At 45.2% G+C, this 22770-nt stretch overlaps 1 protein-coding gene across 1 annotated transcript in view; it reads left to right on the forward strand.

Moving 5' to 3' along the window:
• SLC8A3 (solute carrier family 8 member A3) overlaps positions 1-22770 on the forward strand; it is a 116344-nt gene that overhangs the window by 33557 nt on the left and 60017 nt on the right.

Below are 22770 nucleotides of genomic sequence, written 5' to 3' on the forward strand. Positions count from 1 at the left end.
ACACAATGGAATGGAAGCCGAGCATCTAACTAAGCCTTGTATGGCTCCAAAGCATTGCAGGAGCTCTGTCCTCTGCCTCCTCTTCTGCATTACTTCAGCTCCTTCCCTCTCCCACCTCCAGTTCCCACCCAAACGTCTCAGATGTCTTGTCATCTCTGTGTCCCCATGTCCCTTCACTTCTTGGCCCTCTGCAGTGTGACTTCTCTGAGATTATCCAAGGCTTCTCTACTGATTTGACAGTGCTGATCCCTGGCCTTCCGGAAGCTCTGTACCCCCACGCACTCCAGAATGGAGCACACTCTCCTGGCGCTTCTGTCCTGTCTCCGACTCTTTCACTGGTAGCTTTTTCTCCATCACACCCCATGTATACTGGTGCTCCTCAGGGTCCCACCTTTGCTTCCTTGCAGTATCGCCTCCTTGATCCGTTTCATCCACTCAGGTTTTGTCCACAATTTCTGGACCGATGAGACCCAAATCTACATCTTGAGCCATGTACCCCATGGCCTGCTGGACCTCTCTGCCTGAATGCCCCACCCACGTGCCGCATGGTCATGTTCCCCAGGGAGCCACCTCTTCCTCAGCTGCTAACACCTTCCTCACCTGGGATTCTTTTAAGCCACGCTCACTTTGCTCTGCATCCAATCCAACCCCACACCCTTCTTCCTAACAACTTTTTCCCACAGACAAGTCTCAGGATGGCCCCCGGGAATCCAGCCCTTCATTTTTCCATCTGCCTGTCACTACCTCTACATCAGGCCTTCATCACCTTTATCCTTTTACACTACCATAGCTTCCTAAATGGTCTGTATCTTTAGACTGTCCTCCAAGTTCATCCTCCACATGGTCACCAAAGTAAACCTTGCTCCTGAAACTCTTTCGTGCCCCCCCCCAACTAAAGTCACTAGCAGAACCAAACACAGGCTTCGCATCGTGAAGATCGGTACTGTCTGTGACCTGGCCATGTCTACCTTGCCTGCCTCATCTCTCTTCACTCTGCTTCAGGCTTTATGTTTTAGCAGCACATCACAGCCTCTGGTCCCTGTCCATAACTGGCCCTTTCTTTCTTTCTTTCTTTCTTTCTTTCTTTCTTTCTTTCTTTCTTTCCTTCCTTCCTTCCTTCCTTCCTTCCTTCCTTCCTTCCTTCCTTCCTTCTTTCTTTCTTTCTTTCTTTCTTTCTTTCTTTCTTTCTTAAAAATATATTTATTTGAGAGAGAGAGAGCACGCGCACACGTGTGACTAGAGCGGGGAGGAGCAGAGGGAGAGGGAGAGAGAATCTCAAGCAGACCCCACACTGAGCGCAGAGACTGAGGCAGGGCTCGACCTCATGACCCTGAGATCAGGACCTGAGCCGAAACCAAGAATGAGATGCTTAATAGACTGAGCCACCAAGGTGCCCCCATAACTGGCTGTTTCTCATCTCTGTGCCTTTGGGCTGGTCCATCTGCCCTGAACACCCTCTCCCTCTTCTCGCCCAGAAAATCTTACCTACTCTATAAAACTCAGCTGTAGGTCACCTCCTCTGGGAAGTCTTCACACACACACACACACACACACACACACACACACACACTCACCAGGCTGCTCTGGGTATCCTTTCTTGGTCTTCCCTAAAATACTTTGTACAAACCTCCACCCTCCCACTCACACTACTGCACAACTGTCTGTTCATGCATCTGTCATCCCAGTCAGAGTGTGAGGACAATGACTCATTCACCTAGGTGCTTGACCCAATGCCTGGAACTCAGCAGGCACTGAGTAAATGCTTAGAGGATAAGGTGAGTGGATGCACCAAGTGCAGAGGAAATCTTTGACTTAGATGTCTGGACTAGTTTCCTTTCCTTTTCCTCTCTCTTCTTCTAATGTTTGTCTCTCATTCCTATTAAGCCAAAATGCTTGAGAAGACCAGACCATACAATCTTGAGAGCCAGCCTAGAGCTGAAGAGTACTGTAAAACACATTAGGGCATGGTAAAATATGTCAGCTGTTTTCTGTTGTATGTGAGTAACTTTTCTGGATCTTAGCTTTTCCCAAATTCATATATACACCGATGAGACCCTCCTGAGAGACAGCTTTTTAAAAGTGAGATTAGCCAAAGGACATCATCATCATCATCATCATATTAAAAGATAACCTTTATTTGTAGTGGTTCCATGTGCCAGGCACTCTTATCAAGCAAGTTGCATAGTTAGTATAATTTGTTTAATCCTCTGAATGACCAGATGAATGAGGTCCCTTTGCTCTTCCACTGTGCAGATGAGGAAACTGAGATACAGAGAAATTATGTAATTTGCCCAAAGAAACGTAACCAATAAGTGGCACATGTGGAGATCCAAAAATTTGGATAGCATTAAGCCCTGGTGGAACCTGTTTTACAGGCTAGGTTTTCACAAGCCAACTAGGCTCACTTCCTTCAGAACCGCATTGCATCTTGAGAAGGAAGAAAGGAAAAGAAAAGGCAAGAATTGATATTTTTAAGCACCTATGATGTGTCAAGGGGTTTTATAAAGATGGCCTTATTTGTTGGCACAGCCTGACAAAATAGGTGTTCTTATTATACAGAGAGAGAAACTGAGACTCAGAGCGGCTAGGCTACCTGTCTGAGATGGCCGAGGAAGGGGCAGAGCCAGAGTGGGATGCAGGGCTGGCTGACGGCATTGACACGGCTCCCCAGTCGGGCCTCAGGGCAGGCAGGGCTAATGCTGGGAGCAGAATGGGGATGGGGATGAGCTAGCCGGTACCAGGAAATGCAGCTCCGGGCAGGAGATGGTGGTATGCTGGTCAGGCTAGTCTCGAGTGTACCGCAGTAACAAAAACCCTTCCTCCCGCACAGTGTCTCTCTTGTTCACTAGACATGAAGCCCAAGGTGGGACTATTGCCCTCCTTCAGCGGATGGCTACTCCATTTGGAAAGGATGGTGAGAGAGGGAGGAGTCACGCAGGCTCTTAACTGCCTTCACCTTGAAATGACACATTTCACTTTCAATTGTAGTCCATTGGCCCAAACTGGTTACGTGGCCCAATCCAACTGCAAGGGAGCCTGGGAAATTTAGCAAGGGTGCGGCTGCCCAGGAAACGCTAGCTTTGCCATGGTGCCTTAGCGGCGTCTGCTTCTTCTCCTCACGGGCTGTTAAAAGATGTTGATGGTGTGAGCATGGAGACCTGGCTTGCCTCTAAATCATTCCAACACAGTTCTCAGAGCTCCTTTCTCCTGTGGGAAAGCGAATCCTGTGTGGAAAGAAGACCAGGAAATCCCAAAGGGGCAAATTAGCAGTTCAAGGCCCTTTGAACCCTATGCCCTTTGGCTCTAGGTCTTGTGAAATTCAGCTTTACCCTTTTGCACTCGCAGGAGACAGGGTATAGGCCATGAAACCCGCTGTGAAATGCACTGCCATGTCTTCCTGGGCCAAGAGACAGGGAAGAGTAGGCCTGCAGATGGAGCAGGGGAGTGCCGAAGGGGATGGAAGTGAGGCCGGGGGGACTCCAGGCACCTTCACTCCACAGCAGAGAGCACTCCTCTTTTTATTAAGGCATAGTGCCTCTTTCAAAAATAATTTACAGCACAAAACCAAGCCTGCTGTGCGGCATTACGATTTGTCATTAAAACTCCATTCCTCTTGCCAGAGTAAATGAGCCATTTACAGCCAGGGCACCAAGATGGACTGTTGTTATGTTTTCTGCCTTTGTTATTATGAATGTTCATAGCTCTTCTCAGACAAGCCCCTGAGGATCCCCAAAGGACTTGCCTTGCCATTCAGGTCAATTAGCCGGGCTTGCGGGTGGTTTCCTGGGTATAGGCATCATCATCCTTGCATAGGACTACGGGAAACCAGACCTGGGTGCCCCCAGTGAATGGTGATCCTGAGAAGTATTGCTTGTACACACACACACACACAGACACACACACACACGAGCTCACACATGCACACACTGAGGATGTGCATACACAGGCAAAGGGGTACAGAGGCAAACACAGGAATCCAGCATCTCCACCTTCCCAGCCATCAGCAGTGTTGCACCTCCGTGGAGGGTGGGGACGTGTGGGTCAGCAGGTAAACGTCAGGTGAGTTGAGGATCATTAAGGAAGTTTATTGCATTTCCTCTGAAATATGTGCGTACACCGGCTGAGTAAGTGACCCTCAAATGCCTTCAGATGTGAAGCTCTTTCCCAGAGTCTTTCTGGTCTCAGAATTCCAGCCCCAGACGCTGTTCTGGGTTGTCTGACTCAGACGAAGCAGAGGAAAGTCAAACGAGCAAGTCAGTCAAGTATTCATGGAGGGAGAGAGGATAAGGAGAGCCCGTGGGTGGCTGGAGGAGGACTTACTACTGGTGAGGAAGAGGAAGTTTGCCCAGAGGTCTGAGGGCAATAGCTTTGTGTTACTTATCTCTAGATCCCTCCTTCTGTACCCATACCACACTGGCAGGTACGTAGAAGGAGCTTGATAAATATCTCTGACATTGAATTATGCACAAAAGATTTGATTCTGCCCTCAAGTACTTTACTCTTTAGTTTACTGAAGGCACATGCCCACCTACCTTTGCTTTTGAAGTTTGGCCCATCTTGCAAGTGCACTGGCCCAAATTCTTTTCTCTAAGTAAGACCACACTGAGTCAGTGCCAACCTCTCCCTCTCCCTAACAAATCAGGTTTACCTGAATACTTAACTAGCTCCTCTACTGGCCTTTGAACTTCTTGGATCAGGGAGGATATTTGATTTTTCCCTGTATCTCCCACAATGCCTAGCACAGTGGCCAGAGTACAATGCTCAATAAGCTGACGAAATGCTTTCGAAGTTTTCTAAACTGTGCTTTTCTTCTCTGTAAAATAAGGACGAATAATAATAATAATAACGACACAGGATTCCCAGGAGGAATGATGTATATGAAGCTATTAGCATAGGCACCTGACTCATAGTGACACAGAGTTACTATGAAATGGTAGCCTTTACGGGAAGTGTTCTCAGCATTATTTACCCTGCCTATAAAGGAGTCCAGATCAGAATGGTCGGATTCCAGAGCACCACGTCTTCTGTCGGCACTTCCCTAGGAGTATAAGTAAGTATCTGCAGGTTCACCCCATGCTCTGTTGAATTCTCTTCCTCCCCTTACAGAGATCGAGTGTGGCCTGCCCAGTCCCCCTGCAGGGGATCATTTGAGACGTGTTTGAGTATAGAGGGGAATTCTATTCAGGTCTACCTTATATAGGAAAATGTGCCTTCCCAAGGTCTGTCTGGCCCACTGTAGAGGAGTCATGTGTGGGCATTTAGGCCCAGAGCCCAAACCAATAATGGGACCCACTTTATTCAGGCAGCCACATCCTACTAGCACCATGATGATGACTATGCCCGTAACTACAACAGAGACTAATTAAAGCGGTGATAACATTGACAAATGCCAAGGTACCCTAAGTTCAGGCTCCTTAGTGCTCTGTATGAGCTCTTAAGTGGGGAAGGAAAACTCTTATACCAACACCTATCATGAGAGATAGATTGTAAGAGCTAACATGGAAATACAAGGTACACTGATGTGGGAGAAGGAATTTAACAGCCTGAGATCTGGCCCTTGATTGGGAATAAAACATGTTAACAGAGGTCACCCAGTAACTGCTTCAGGTTTTTCGTGGTTTTGCTCTTGTACTACTTCTTCTAACATCTGCATGTCAAAGTCTTAATAACCAGCATGTCATCAATTTAACTTTAAACTGTTAAAGGCTCCATACTATGAGAATGCGTGGGATGGGAGGCGGCTTCATTGAGGAAGTGAGTCCTAGAGCCGCCTGGGGGGCTCATCAATTAAGTGTTTGACTCTTGGCTTCAGCTCAGGTCATGATCTCAGTGTTGTGAGACTGCGGGTCCATGCTCAGTGCAGATTCTGCTTGAGATTCTTTCCCCCTCCCTCTTTCTCCCCCTCTGATCCTCCCCCCAGCTGACCTCCCTCTCACTTTCTCTCAAATAAATAAATAAATAAAATCTTAAAAAAAAAGAAAAAGAAGAGAGAAGTGAGTTCTAAAGAAGAAGTAGGGTTTTGTCAAGGTAATATGGGAGGAAGGTCATTTCTGGTCAAGAGAAGGAATTGCAGGGCCTATGGAAGAAGGCACAGGATGGAGTGAAGTATGACCAAATTGGAGAGAGCCTTGATGACAGGCTGAAGGGTTTGGACTTTACTCCCTAGACAGTAAAGTGGCCACAGGAATTCATTTGAGTAAGAGAATGACATGACAGATCTGTGTTCTTGAAGGGTTAGTCTGGCAGGGATATGGACAGACAAGGGGCAGAAGGGGAGAATCCAGAAGAAGGACCACTAATTAAGTAATTATCACAGTAATGCAGGTGAAGGATGATGGGGGCCTGAGTTGTGTCCATTGAAACAGACAGGAGGAGATGGGTAGGAAGGCATTCTATGATGAGAAGCAATAGATTTGGAGACTGAATGGCACTGTGGAGGGAAAATAAGGAGGCAGAGTCAAAGATGACTGCCCAGTTTCAATCCAGCATGACAGAATGGATAGGATCGCCCTGCAGTAAGTTGGAGAATCTGAAAATGGGGAAGAAGCTTGTGAGGTATTTGGAATTCCGCTTGTGGCATGTTGTTTTTGAAATGGTAATGGGACACCCATGTGAAAATGTTTTAGGCAAATGGAAATATGGTCCTGGCATTCAGGAGAGGTTTAGGGTAAGGGACACAGATTAGAGGGTCATGAGAGTGGAGATGAGATTGAAGACCTGGGGGTAGACAGGATCACTGAAGGAGAGAATTTAGAATGAAAAAAGTCCAAAGTCTAACTGCCATGTCCTTTCTCCTCATGGTACCCTTTGGACCTGAGCACCAACCATCAGAGTGCCATGATACTTGACACCATCCAGTGGGTGGCCATGGGCAAGTCCCTTCTCTAGAAGGGCCTGATTCCTCATCTATAAAATCAGAGGTTGGACAGGATGGTTCATGTTCTTTGAAGCCATGTTTGGAGAGAATGTAACAAATCGGCTGCTATCAGAAAAGGACATTCGGAGGCAGAACTAAGGAAAGAAAGCATAACACAGGAAAGACACTTTCTGGTGCTGGTCCCAGGGAAGCAGGACTCAGCATGGCTCATTGCCATCACAATCAGCACCTTTCAGCTGCTACTAATCATACTCACAGGAAGAGAAAACAATTATAGTTGAGAGTTAACGCTTGGGAGATGGCCAAAGAACACTGGTCTGCAAGACCCATCAATCAAGTGCTACTGGACAGGTTCAGAAAGTCTGCCTGTCTCACCACGCAGTGCCCAGATGTCTGACCTTTACCAGGTCCCCATTCACCATGTCCTTCACAAACCTAGTCTCCACACCGTCCAGACTCTGTTTTCAAGGAATAGAATGTTTGGTTCTCAATTGTAGGTGTCCGGGATACAATTTACCCCTGGCCCCAATCCTTTCTGTCTCCTTCTAATCTAATTTGCATGTAAATTACTTGGGAATAAATTTGGGGGCCATTACTAAGGGAGTAGAAGGCAGAGATGATGGGAAGGGTGGAAGATGGTTCTTGCTACTTCCTGCTGTGTTCAGCAATTAGGAGGTATTCTGGGAGCCCCTCCCCGTTGCCAGGAATTACTCATGGTGTGAATAAACTTGATAGTAGGTTTGGGATGATACCAGCACTCTAAGGTCAAACAGACCTGGCTGGAAATGGTGGGAGGAACATGGATCTTTCTCTTCCCTGGGTGCCATCTGAACACTGTTTTTCTAGGGCCCTGTATTTAGTTCTAAATTTGTGTGTGTGTGTGTGTGTGTGTGTGTGTGTGTGTGTGTGTGTGTGTGAATTTTCTTTCCTCAGTTATAGCCTAAGTTACTCAGGACAAAGTTTTGTGCTTCTTTATATTCTCTACACAGCTCCTTGCATAGTTCTAAACAATAATAGAAATCCAAGTCCTTAATTTAGGCAGCTCTAAATTTTCGAAATAGGAAGTCTTACAGGCAATAACTTGGTTGCCAGAGAAGTTTAGGAAATTTCTTAAAGCACTTTTCATAAATGTAAGAAAATGTCAATTGTGGCTGGAAAAATGGAGAAAAAAGAAGAATATACATTAGGCTTTCCATTTTTTCTGATTCTAGGAACATCTGATGGAGGCTTTTAGAGCCCCAGTATAAGAGCTGGACTCTGCTTGTAGAGAAACTCTTTAGGAAGTGGAAGAGAAAATTGTGAGAAGTTGAACATACCTTAGATATAATGCAGTAGAACTACTTTATTTTCTAACAGATGAAATGGAGACCCAGTGAAGTACAGTGATTTGTTCATGATCACATGCTCTTCAGGAAAATCAGGACTTCTGAGCTCCACTGCCCTTCCCTTAAACCATGGTTCTCAACCTTGGGGAGCTTTAAAAAACTACTAGTGCTGAATCCTTCCCAGACTAATTAAATCAGAACCTATTGTGGGGGACCTGGGTGGCTCTGTCAGTTGAACGTCCAACTCTTGGTTTCGGCTGGTGTCATAATCTCATGGGTCGTGGGATCGAGCCCTGCACGGGGCTTCCCGCTCAGCAGGCAATCTGCTTGAGATTCTCTCCCTCTGCCCCTCCCCCAACTTGTGCTCTCTCCCTCTCCCTCTAACTAAATACAATTTTTTAAAAATCTTATAAAGGGGGGGCACTTGGGTGGCTCAGTCGTTAAGCGTCTGCCTTCCGCTCAGGGCGTGATCCCAGAGTACTGGGATCGAGCCCCACATCGGGCTCCTCCGCTGGGAGCCTGCTTCTTCCTCTCCCACTCCCCCTGCTTGTGTTCCCTCTCTTGCTGGCTGTCTCTATCTCTGTCAAATAAATAAATAAAATCTTAAAAAAAAAAAAGAACCTATGGGAATGAGTCCCAGATGTCAGTATTTTTTTTAATAGCTCCCCACGGTGGAGAACCACTGCTCTATCCTATGGGGCTTCTGCACTATTGTAACTCAAAATGAGTTCAGAAAAATTTATGGATCAATTTAAAAATATTTACTGAGTATCTACTGCATGCAAGGTACTATTAAGTGGCTATAGGGTAATTAGATTGGGGAAGAAAAGTAAGGTTATGGCCGAGATGAGCTTCATACTAATAGAAAGGACAAGGGATACAAATGGAATGCCACATTCATCCACCTCTCCTCCCCATCCTTTTGACAGTGGCAGATATTGCTAATTGATTTTGGCACCCTTTTTCTCTGATCCAAATATGTTGTAAGAAGCCTCTTCAACCCAGGGCTCTAGGCAGACATCACCTTTCGATCTCTTGGCATCTGAGAAGAACTCCATTTGTTATTTTTGGACAAGTCGTATGTATATGGCTAGAGTTGAATGACTGATTTAGGGGAATAATAAGACTGAAAGCAAGGATTATAGGTTCAGGAGATAGAGAAGGGTCTTGTCTGTCAGGCAGTGAGTTTGAACTTCATTTTGTAGTCAATCCAGAGCTATGGAGGTTTTTGCACTAGAGACAGTAGGTAAGATTAACCTGGTTACTGTGAAGGACCAAGGGATGGAGTTAGTGAGACCGATCGGAAAGCTATTGCATGGTTGAGCCCCCCGGATCTATATGGGGCGGCCAGGGCCAGAACATGGAGGGTCACAATGGAAATGGAGGGAAAGGGACAACTTGAGAGACACTGAAAGAGAAGAAGTGACAGGGCTCCATGATTGACAGAGTGAGGTGGCAGAGAAGAGCGTGAGAGAAGTCAGACAAGTACCAGGTGACTGGGGACATGGTGTGGCTGTCACTGCAGAGAGGCTGGAGGAGCCATGAGATTTAGTGGAGAGATAATCGGTGTGGGTGTCCAGACATTTTACCCTGGGAGAAACTTGTTCTGAAGTGGCATCGGCACACCTGCGTTCAAATTCCTAGTGTCTCCAATGAGCTACCGACTGATACGGCAATGGGGTAGGTAGGCCTTTCAATTTGTCTCAGTTGTTTCTTCTGTAGAATGGGGGTGATGATATTAATAGTCCTATCACAGGGTTATTTTGAGGATTAAATGAGACAAGTGTGGTAGGGCTTTGTAAACAGTGATACATCATGAGCCATTGATTAATTATGGATTCTTCTGGCTCATCCAAAGGCATGTATGCTGGCCCAGGGGGCCCAGAGTCTGGGAGGGAGTCCAGACCTGGAGGTGGAGACTTGAAAATAAATTTTCTGTGGGAAAGATAATTGAAGTTAGGCAATGTTTAAGACCTCTAAAATAGTTGTCAGAAAGAGAGGTGGAGATTACATAGAATGTTGAATAACCCCACTTTTAGAAATATTTTACAGTATTTCCTTTATGTAAAGTAGACCTGCCTATAGTCTCCTACCACCAGATACCTTGTGTTGTAGTTCTTTCCATGTTTTTTGTTTTCCACGTAAGCAACTATAAATAAAGGTGAATAAGAAAAGGAGAGAATGAAGAAGACATTAAAGAAATATTCGAGATAATCCTAACCACGGAGGGTAGCCATATACATTTCTCTTTTACAGAAGTGGAAATAGAAATCACAGATTCCTACAATTGGGAAAACTGTAAAGTTTATTTAGTCTAAATTTTTTTTTCTTTTGCAAAGTCTACATTTATTGAATTTGCGTTATGCTCCAGGTTCTCGGCTAAATGCTATCCATGCAATATATAATATTCCCAGTAATCCTACGGATAGGTGGTATTACCACCCAATTTACAGATGAGGAGGCTGAGACTCTGAGGCTTACTGTCCTGACTGAGGTCACGGAGCCAGGTCTGTCTGACATTAGAGCACATGTGTTTAGCTGCTATGCCACCAGAATCCGCGCCCCCCCCCCCGCCCCTGCTGCCCTTGGCCAGGAAAGCTGGAGCTCTTCCTAAGGGCTGGGTGGGGGATGTGCTCCCCAGGGGGGTGTCTGAGTCATAAACAGCTGGCAGTGGGCTGAGAAATGAGTCTTCCATGAAACAGAGCAAACGAAAATATGGGTCAGGAGACAATAATCATTGTCAGCCATTGTGTGAATGTGTGGTGTGGGAGTGGGGGTCACAATAGATTCCAAAGTCACACAGGAGGCTTGTGGCTGCTCGCAGTCTCCATTTATGCCCCGTCCCCCGTACCACCAGATCTCTGATATGGCTCTCTTTCTGGTTATCCCTGGCTTCTTCAGACAACAGCTGCCCTGTCACCCTGTCCTGGTGGGACAGGGAAACAGCTGTACCAGCGGAATGAGGAGGCTTCTTCTCCTCAGTGACTTTGAGTCTTTAAATAGAGAACCCTACTCCATAATCATTTGATGTGAGCCTTGGGTCATGACCCCTTTTCTTGCCAGACAGGATTGCCTTCTCTCGCAAACGGCCTTCCTGCCTCATTGGCAAGAAAGCCCTCTCCCCATCTCTGCTCCAAGGCAGCCTCCTGCAGAGCATCCCTAACGTTGCTGAGCTGTTGCCATGGCAACAGAGGAAGGGGCTTTTTGTTTTCCTCAGAAGGTTGACTCTTTTCAACCAGAAGGTGGCTGTTGGCTCTGGCTCACAATCCACACTCCACCCCTACCCTTGTTTGACTGCATGACTAGTTTGCAGTTCTGGAGTTTTGAACATAATCAAAAGAGGTATAATATGTAAAAACTGAGACTGGAAGACTTTAGGAGGTAACTGGTCCAGAATTTTGTCAGCAACCATACATCAGAACCGTGGATGTCCACTAAAGAAAGCTAGTGGTTTTCCAAGCGAGGAGTCTGGGTGGCCTGGCACTGGGTGACATTCACCTGGACCCCCATGGGCATAGAGCAGGGATGCTTTTTCAAGTTTCCCCTCATTTCCAAGGCCATGACTCAAGATGATGGACAAAGAGAACCTGGACCTGACCTCATCTTCAGGTAAATGACCTCAGATGAACTCTTTAATCTCTCTAGGCCTTAGTTTTGCCTACGAGGCAGTATGAGATAAGAGGCTCCTCTTGGGGTCTAAAATGCAGTGCTTTTGAGTTGCTACGGGGGGAAAGAGAGAGAGGCTTTTCTGAGTTGTTGCCATGTTGCAGATTCTGGGCTGTTCCAGAATGAACACCTTTCTTAGGGTACTTGCCTTGTGAATAACCCTTATTCTCTTCTGTCTCTATTTTATATCAAGGTAATAAATGAAGCCTGTATGCAGCCAGGTAGCCAGAGAATGCTGCACTAAAGCCACCTCATCACACCCGACCCCACGGCAGGCACATCTCTTCCAGACTGTGAACGTTTTGAGGTCAAAGACCATCTCTTAAAGATCTTTGTACATCCAGCACCCAGCACAGGGTTCAATAAATGTTTGTTGAATGGATGGACTTGTAAAAATCTCAGGTCATTAAAGGGGAAAGGATCCTTTGTCCTTCAGTCTCTCATTGTACAGATGAGGAAACTAAGGCTCAGTTATGTGGCTGGTTATAAGCCAGCTAATGGTGAAGGGAAGACCAGATCGTCTGAATACCCCCCTGCTGTTGCCCTTCCTGCAGTGTTTCTAATTCTCTTACCAAGCTTGCAAGGGGTTTTACAGGAGCATACTGCCAGGGCTGAGATCATTTAGAATCCTCTTATTGCTCACCAGGAAGGCTACGTCAGCTCCCAGGGAGGACAGAGCTAGACTGGACTCTGCCTCTTTGCCCTCTGCTGCTTGATAGCGTGAGAATGCAGGCCTTTGAGCGTGAGGATTAGTGTAAGCAGAGGTGTTGCAAACGCTCACCTTTCCCACCTTTAAACTCAGAAGTTATAGGCAAGAGTCACACTGGTTAAACGCTCCAATTTCCCTCATTTCCTGGACATATGTCTACTCTAGTAATAATAGCATTAGCGTATCAGTCAGGATGCTTCATGCTAGCTGCTATAACAACCCCCAGATCTCTTTGGCTTACACAGTAAAAGTTTATTTTTTACTCATGCAAAGTCTAATGTTCTGGATGGGCAGTTCTCCTCCAAGCCATTACTCAGGGATGGAGGCTGCTTCTGTCTTGCAACTCCACTATTTGGGGGCCGCAGAGTTGTTCTGGCATAATCCAACCAGTAGAGGAGGGCAGACCTCACACCTGTTCTTAGCCACCTGGCCCAGCAATGGCACACATCGCTTCTATCTGCACTCCTCCGGGGAACACTCAGTCATGTGGCCCTCCCTAAAGGCAAGAGGGGCTGTCACCCACGTTCCAGCAACAGCTCTACACTGTGGAAGGGGAGCCTGCGTCTTTACTGGTCTCTCCCACAGGGAGCTAGCACTCATACCACACTTACTATTTGCCGGGCAGTGTGCTAAGTATTATTTCACTTCATCTTTACAACAACCCATGAAAGGATTGTCGTCCTCAGCGTAGGTGAGAAACTGGTGGTGAGGTGTAGCATAACTAGTGAAGGCTGCACAGTAGCCGGCGGCACACCCGAAATTCAAGCCACAACTCCAGAGCTTCCCGTTCACAACGGCTACATGCCACTGTTTTGAGCTTCCGATCTGAGAATTCCCATCAGCCACTGTGCATGTCTTTTAGCAAGTTACTTCTTCCCTCTACAGCTCGGTTTCATCCTCCATAAAATTAAACTGGAGGAGATCTGAAGTAGCCTGCCAGCTGGGACATGATATGATTCTTGGGGTGAGCAGATCAGAGGTGAGCGTGTCTAAGCTTGGACTGCTATAGCAAAATACCCTAGACTGGATGGTTTAAACAGATATTTATTTCTCACATTTCTGCAGGCTGGGAAGCCCAAGAGGAAGGTGCTGACAGATTGGATGTCTGGAGGGAACGTGCTTCCAGAGGTGTAGACAGCTGCCTTCTTGCTACTACTGCCTTGCATGGTGGAGAGAGAGAGCTGTGGTGTCTCTTCCCCTTCTTAGATGGGCACTGATCCCACTGTGGATGTTCCACACTCATGACCTCATCTAAACCCAACTTACCACCCCCTCCCCCAATACACACTTCCTAATATCACTTTGGGGAGTGTCAGGGCGTCAACATATGAATTTTGAGGGGGAACACAATCTTGTCCATAGCAATGAGATCCCCAGAGTTGCTTGACTATAGCGAGCCCCTTCCAAACGTTCCCTAATTCCCTATAGAAACATGAAGACTTGCAGTGTCCATATAGGGGAAAGCAGGTCAAATTATTCCATTTGTCTAGTGAAGGAATCAATGTGCAGAAAAAAGAGAGTGCTTTTGCCCCTAAGGTCTGAGTGACTTAGGGGGTATCCTTGGAAATAGGACTTTTTATCTAGTGCTCTTGCCACTAGAGTAGAAGGAAAGACACTGCTTTTGTGCCCAAATTGCTGATTTCCTAAAAGCAAAAGATGTCGCATAGAAACAATTCCCAACAAAAACACTTGCACTTAAATGAAAGAGTGAAGCTGCAGGACTTTGCTGAGCAATGTCCTATAGGATACCTGCATTGACAGCTCTTGAAAGCTCGAGATACATGAATTGCCCAACATTTCTTTCCCTTAGAGATTTTATATGGTAGGAGATTAAGTCCAAACTCATTCCAGGTCCAAATATTTAAGGAAAGGATAATCTTTGATTGGCTGCATCCAGCAAAGCTATGTTTTACTGTGTGCAGAGGAGACCGGTTGTTTATTTGTGTGTGTGTGTGTGTGTGTGTGTGTTGTGTGTGTTGTGTGTGTGTGTACCCCTTCATGTGTTCTTTCTACCTGCATCATCTTGTTGCTCCCATCCAGCATCCTAGGCCCCAACCCCGGTTCCTCTTGAGAGTCCCAAACTTGAGGGTAGGACAAGCTTCAATGGCTTCTTAAGATGTCTTTTGGAGGCTTTTTTTTGTGTGTGTGTGTGACATGATGGACAGATTGTTAAGGAACAGGCATCCCTTCTTGAGAATGAATTGTCCTCTGGAAGGATGATCCCACAAGAAGGAAATAAAGACTTACACACAGGGCTTCCTGGTGGCCAGAGCTGAGGGGACTGAGCTCTAGGCAGGGAGGACTCCAGAGCAGCTTTGGAAGATCCCAGAACCTGTTTGGGTAGGTTCCTCAGCAGTAGGTGGTTCTTGTCCATCATCCTTGTTCCAGAATAAGAGAAGAACGTGAGTGGAAGCAGTGTAGTAAGCATGCAGCACTTGTGATCTGCCTGTTGTGGCCCTACCGGGCATCAGACTGGGGGGATGCTGGGGAATGACTAACACTGATGTCTTCCCCATGGCTCTTCCCTCTTAAAGGACAGCATGTATGCAGGATCACAGACATTTTGTTGGCCTGAAGAAGTTTCTCCTTAATACCTTGTTTTAAACTGTACCCAGGATTTGTTTGTAAGTCACATTTACTCTTCATTTTGCAACCACCTGTCATTTTCATATTATCTCATAATAGCCTTTCCCTCCTGCTGGAGTTCCTGATTTCTGCTCTTCTAGTCTGCCTTCTCCTCGTGTCTGGGCTTCGTAGTAATACTAGCAGCTTGAGGTGATCAGTACCTACTGTATGCCAGGGATTGTGCTAAGTGCTTCACGTGAATTCATTCATCTACTGCTCATAAGAACTTTCTAAAGGAAGAGCCATTATTGTACCTATTCTGCAGATGGGGAAACTGAGGCACTGGGCTTCAAATCAAAAGAATCCTTTCTTTGGGGCACCTAGGTGGCTCAGTTGGTTAAGGGTCCAACTCTTGATTTCAGCTCAGGTCATGATCTCAGGGTTGTGGGATCAGGCCCCGTGTTGGGGGTGCCCAGAAAAAAAAAAATCCCTTCTTTTAACCAGTTCACTACCCTGGGCAAGTAGCTAGCAATGAAAATGCTTGTATCTGGATTATTCTTGACAAAAATTCACTTTTTAGCACCTTATTGGAGGAAGGGGCTCCTTTCTCAAATTTTGGAGGGGGAGGAGTGGGGAAAGAAGAGATTATACAGCCTGAAGCTTGGTATCAGGAAAGCTCATTGGACACGGAGTGAAGTGCCTTGGTGCCTAGACCCAGCTCTTCCTCTGCCTTGCTGAGTGTTTCCTGGATGTCTCTTTATCTGACGGGGCTGCGGGTCCTTCATCTGAGGAAAAAAGGGCAGAGGTGTACGGATAAGATCTTTGGGAGCTCTTAGAGCAGAGCCGTCTTCAGAATCTGGGGCTCTGTCTTTCAAGTTCTGTCTGTGTAGGGAACTCCTGCTCATATCCCACAGGAAACCAGACCTCATTCTGCAGCCCCACGTGGAGTCTGCAAGTCCTCTTCCTGTCAGCTCTGCCTGGCCACGACACATAGAGAGAGGCTGAGAGAAGGAAGTTTCACCTCCTGGGCTCTGGAGCACCCCCTCACGCACACACACGCACACGCACACGCACACGCTCCAGCCCAGGTGAGGAGTCTGTAGGTCCGGGCAATCCTCATTGCCTCCGCACACCCAGCAGGGGTTTGGCTCTCGGCTCAGGCAGCATAGCCCCACCGTAGTCATCTGGGTTTTACATGATATGATAATACGTTCAGTCGAGGGCTTATATAATTGCAGACTGATGATCTCCAGGCCAATTTTAAGTCAAAGCTATTTTTAATGGAATTGCCAACGGATGGTAGAGATGGGGGCAGGGAGAAGAGATGTTTAGAGAATGCTTTTTCAAGCCAGTAAGTCTCCCCAGATTTTAGCCTTTGCATTAATGGACCTGATTTTGGGGGTGGGGGTGGGGGACAGGGATTAGAGAATGCCAGTTCAATCATAGCAGATATATGTGAGAGCTGGGTTCACTTCTCTGCACCTGTATTTTCCTTCCGGATGCTGTTGCAAGTAGTGAAAGGTGACTGGTGTCAAGGGACCTGAGTCCATAAGCAGCTCAGCTAAAAGCCCTTAATGTGTCCTTGAGCTGGTTCTTTCCCCTATCACTTTCCTTGTCTGAAAAATGAGAAGGTTGAACTAAATGATCTTCATGTCCCTTCCAGCCCTCAAATCCTAGATGATCCTTAGATGTCAGCAGTGCTAATGCCCCACAACTGTGAAACGTCATCTGGTCCACAAAGGGTTGGGTCCTTCCTGCTTAAATTCCTTCCTGCCCCCAAGGACTTCTCCGTTACCTTTGTTGATACAACCTCACCTATCCCACCAAGTATCCAAGAACCTAGGGGAACCTAGGGGTCTATGTACAAACTTTCTTGGGGGAAAATGTATCCAAAGTTCAGGGGGAAAAAAGCCCGAAGTAGAACCAGTGAATCACTGACATGGTCATTAGTAAAAGTTTATTTATTGTACACACACCAAAACGACAGTTTGCAAACTAGGAGCCCTCCAACCAAAACCTGGAATGAGGCTCAGGGGTATATTGTTATAAGGCATCTCATATATTGTGGAGGTAGTGAGCATTTATTCTCCACAGTGATTGATTAATATTGGAATTTTCTTGAAGGAAATTGGTTAGCGGTTACCTCATATCACTTTTGGGGAAACAAGTTAAATTTCGCTTGAGAGAAGTGACCCAGGTCAAGTCACTTGTCTTGCAAAATAAGCTGAAGTAAGCTTCGCCTGTGTAACTAAACTGGTTTTATGTGCTCAGGAGATTTTGCGTCTGGCCTCCGATTGTGTTTGATTTTAACAAAGGTAAAAGGCTTCTCTGGGTTATGAGTACCATCTAGGAAGGGCAAAGGAATTCATGAGACTTACTGTCAAGTCTTCAGAGAGGAAAATGCCAACACCCAGCGACTTCAGAAAACAACAATGTTCAACTCGGCCACAGTCAGGTTGGGCTGCTGAATTCTGGCTTGACCTTGAACTTGTAACTGAACAAGATGGACAAGGGACCTAATGGCATGCTGTAAAATGTGTTGCTTCCCTTAACACAGAGGTGGATTTTTGAACCAACTTTAAGCAATGCTGGTTCTGTCCGTGCGTGTTGATTTAGCCTGTGGTTATAGTGCTAACAATTTAGTAATTCGCCTCATTTTTAATCTCCCTTTCCCTTTGGCAGGATCATTTTCTCTGTGTTGAGGGATTAAAATTGAGGTAAGAATGGCTAAATAACAGTCTTTTCTGGAATACAAATGACTGTATATATACGACACTATAAAAGGAAGAGGTAGGAAGCGTTCTTAGCTCTCTTGCAGTCGGCCAGTGCCAGAGGCTCTCCCCACTGCACTGTTGGTGCCAGTCATGGCCTCAAGAATGCAGTTCTAGACACTACATTTTAAGGTGCCCCATGCTTGAGTCCCGCTGGGCACAAAGACCAGTGTACTCAGTTGAAAAGTGTTCCCCAGAAGTTTGTGTCTACCTCACAATGTAACCTTATTTAGAAATAGATGTAGATGTAATAAGTTAGGATGAGATTATCCCGGAGTAGGGTAGGTCCTAAATCCAATCTGACTTATGTCCTTATAAGAAGAGGAGAAGAGACACAGACAGGGGATGAAATCACGTGATGATAGATGCAGAGATTGGGGTGATCCATCTGCAATCAGGGAACACTGAGCAGTGCTGGCCACAACCTCCAGATGCTGGGAAGAGTCAAGGAAGTATACTTTCCTAGAGCCTTCAGAGGGATCATGCCCTCCCTCACCTTGATCTCAAACTTGTGGCCTCCAGAACCATGAGATAATAAATGTCTGTTGGTTCAAGCCGCGCAATGCATGGAACTTAATTACAGCAGCCTTAGGGTACTGATATATCCAGGCTGGAGAGGCCACGTGAGAACAGACGGAAAGAGCCAGAAACCCCCAGCCTTGGATTGTCCACTGCCCATTTCCTTAAGAATCGTCTGCGTGCCAGTCACTGCACAGCATGGTGAGAGGTGCAGAGGTAATAAAAACAAAGTCCTTCCCCTTAAGGACTTGCTAGCCCACTGGGAAAGGCTGGTTTAAGTAATAAATAATTAGATACATAAATTGCAATTTCTGAAAAGTTCTATAAGGAAAATAAAAGGGTGCTGAGATGGTAATAGTGGTGCCTTTATATTGAGAAGACCCCTTGAAAGCAGCATGTAAAGTGTAGAAGTTACACAGGCAGATATTGAGGAAAGAGCAACCCAGGCGGAGGAAACATCACATGCAAAGGCCGCAAGGCAGAGGAGAGCCTGGACAAGAAATGAAAACGAGGGAAGGCCAGTATAGCAGGACAATGAGTTAGGTACAGAGTTAGACAGGGCCCCCTAGAGCACAGTGACTAGTTCAGATTTTCTCCTCAACTAGGAAACCAGGGGAAGTTATAAGGTAGTTTTGCATTCTAAAATAATGTGATTGGTATTTACAAGGTAATTCATCTGAGGATGGCAGCTTCTTAAATAAACTTTTGTATACTTGGACCACGCCAGCATAAGCAGCAGCTGTTCTAATTCAGAGTGGGTCCTCCTGCCAACCACTGTGTGGGACAGAGCTCTGATTCATAAAGGGGGCATTTCTTCTCTAGGAGGAACCCAGCGATCTGCCTAGAGAAGGAGACGAGGCAGCAAGGGAAGATAACCTGTTGGGATAGGGATTTGTAAGGATGAAAGAGAAAAGGAGCTGCTGAGCCCTTTCCCCTAATCCACAACCTTCAGGTTGGGTCACACAGAGGAGCCTGTCTTCACTGCTTCCAGGTGATGGCTGGAGAGAATTTGGAGGCAAATCTCAGAAATAACTCAGGCTGCTCACCCAGTTGTCCAATGCGTTTTTATTGAGTGCCTATTACATGCCAGGCTGTACCAGCACTGGGGAGATGACAATGAACCAGACAGGCAAAGCTCTTGCCATCAGAGAGCCTACATAGCAGTGGACATGTGGGGATGGAAAACGGACCTTTAGAAAGTCATCGTAAGCACATCCAAGAGAAGAAAGGCTAAGGGCAAACACATCCATTGATGCCAAACATCTATCAGAGGCAAGAGAGAGAGAGAGAGAGAGGAATTTTAAGACCTGACCTGAATGATGCAAAGGAGGTTTTTGGAAAGGAAACTAGAGAGGAAGGACAAGGGAAATTATCTGGGTGGCAAAATTTGTCTGCTATGGTCCCTCATCCTCTCTCTAATCCGTTTCTACCTCAGCCCCAAATCTGCAAGGATTGCCAGGAGAAGCTCCTGCTGGAGTCATTTCTGGAATAAGCAAATGGGCAGAAATGACGGCTTCTGTTCTGAGTTTGCAGACGTCCCCATCCTCCATCACTATTGTAGAAAGCAGCTTATATAAAAGGATGTGCTGTGGCCTTCTGAGCTGTTGTGAGAATGTTAGGACCCCACTGAACAGCACCGGCATGAATTAATCTACTGCAGTATCTCTACAAATCAAAAGGCTGACTTCTACTGGAAACGTCCCAAGGCTTTATGCACAGGGCAAGCCAAGTATCTCCCCACGCTGAGACTGAAGATGCCTTGGGTGCCCTTGCTGATAAGATCTGATGTATAGATGCATGTCTACAAGCACTCAGTGGCTGCTGGCAACATTTATTACAACCTGAGTGTGAAACATGCTATTTATTCAAGGACTCTGATCAAATTTGTCAGCCACAGTAGTACAAGGTATGTGGCTCCACGGTGATTGATTAGTTATCTTATTTCCTATTTCTAAACCACTTTTAGTGTGGGGAGGAAGCAAGAAGCTGTTCAGCAAATGCTGTCCCTTTGTAGTCAGGAGGGCATGGGTATTTGGCTTTCTGTAGGAAGAGATAGAAAACAATCAGATTAAATTGTATTCTGTTGACATCAGAACAACTCGTCCCAACTTAAACCTTCTAGTCCCAGCTTCTACCTATTCTTTGTTGTGCTTCCTCCCCCAAACTAAACGGCTTATGGCATCTTTGCGCTTGTCAACTTTGTCCAGTCTGGTCCTTTTACCAGGAATGCTCCAGGGAATTTTCTCATCCTTTAGGACCCAGCTGAAATTTGTGTTGCTGAAAATTCTTGGTCTCCTACTGGAACTCTATCTTCTGGGTTCTCATAGGTCAAGTCCTGTGCTCGGCACTGGGGATTCAAAGTCAAGTAACTTAGTGTCTGTGTCCTCAAATCCTCATAATCTGGTAAGGAAGCAGACACAAGGAGATACACCATGTGCAACTTCCTGTAACAGAGTTAGAAAAGAAATACCGAGTAAAGAATTGAATCAAATTGAACTTGGGGATCTTCCACCATTATGAAATTCGCAGTTTGCTCTAGTGAGGTCATGATCTCACCCCGGCACAATCCAAGGCACATTGGCCACATTTCTATGAAGTAATCACCATTCTCATTACAATCAGCAGCAACCTGACCACCATCATAATCATAAAATTACTTAAACAGAGTTAATAATATGGGAACTTTCCAAATCAACAATGTATGGGATGATTATTTGTGTTATAAAAGATGATTCTTCATTTTCTAAAGGCATCTCTAAATTCTTAAATTTCTGCTATGGTGAAACTTGAGTTCAATTGACAGATATTGAATACAGCCCATTTTTTTGCATGAATATTTCTTTATTTCATAAAAGAAATAGATTTTATTTAGTCAGATATGAAATAAGATGCACACGCATTAAGAATAGAAATAGTGATGGTCACTGTCATCTCTACAATTGATGCCTCTCTTTCAATGTTCCTCTTCTTTGTAGTATTAGAAGTAGCAATTAATTATTGCACAGAATACCAACTGTTGACGTGCATGAGAGGTTTTCTTCTTGTACCCCAGGTAACTTAATTTTCTTAGAACAATTTTAGGTATGATCGCTTTTCTATCAATTTGCCCTTAGTGGAAATGAGAAACTCACTATTCTGTTACATTGATCTATCGTTTGGCCAGTACTACACTGGCTTAATTACTGTGGCATTTTAGTGAGAAGTGTGAATCTCCCAATTTTTTTCATCTTGTTCAAAGATAATTTTAGGTCTTCGCATCTCCGTATACGTTAGAATCAGCTTATTAATTTGCATTTAAAAATGTTTGTGATTATAATTGGAAATGTGGTGTTGAATGTATAGATCCATTTCAGAGGAATTAAAATCTTAAAAATATTGAGGCTTCTCATCAATGAACATCATGTGTGGCTACATTTGTTTAGATCTTTAATTTCCCTCAGGAATGTGTTAAGTTTTCAGTGCAAATGTATTACATATATTTTCTCAAATTTATTCCAAAATATTTTTGCTTTTGATGCTATGTTAAATGAAACTTTTAATTTTTTAAAAAAATTTCATTTTCCAATTTTTTGCTGCTAGTGTATAGAAATATAATTGAGTTTTGTCTATTGGCCTTGTGTCCTATGACCTTTCTAAATTCATTTATTAGCACCTAATAGTTGTTCCTAGGGTTGTTTTTTTTTTTAAAGATTTTGGGGCGCCTGGGTGGCACAGCGGTTGAGCGTCTGCCTTCGGCTCTCTAGCGAGAGAGGGAACACAAGCAGGGGGAGTGGGAGAGGAAGAAGCAGGCTCACAGCACAAGAGCCTGATGTGTGGCTCGATCCCACAACGCCGGGATCACGCCCTGAGCCGAAGGCAGACGCTCAACCGCTGTGCCACCCAGGCGCCCCTGTTCCTAGGGTTTTTTTATATAAGTAATAATGTTGTCTGCAAATAATTTTACTTCTTTCCTTTCTTCATGCCTTTTGTTTCTGTTTTCTTTTTTATTGCCCTGGGCAGAACTTTTAGTATAATGTTGAATAGGAGTGATAAGAATGGACATCCTAACTTTGTTCCCAATCTTCTTCAATATGATGTCTTCTCTAAGTTTCTCATAAATTCCTTTCATTAAATTGAAAAATTTTCCTTCTATTTCTGTTAGCTGACAATTTATTTTAAACATTTACATTTTCAAAAATTCTTTCAATTTTTTTCCTGTATCCAGTGAGATGATCATATCGTTGTGCTTTAAAGCTGTTAATATGGTTTAATTACATTGATCAATTTTCAAATGTACACCAACCTTATGTTATGGGCATAAGTCATACTTGGCCATTGATATATTATCCCTTTTCTATG

Source organism: Ursus maritimus, unplaced genomic scaffold (assembly GCF_017311325.1).
Source record: "Ursus maritimus isolate PB19 unplaced genomic scaffold, ASM1731132v1 scaffold_25, whole genome shotgun sequence".
Classification (NCBI taxonomy): domain Eukaryota; kingdom Metazoa; phylum Chordata; class Mammalia; order Carnivora; family Ursidae; genus Ursus; species Ursus maritimus.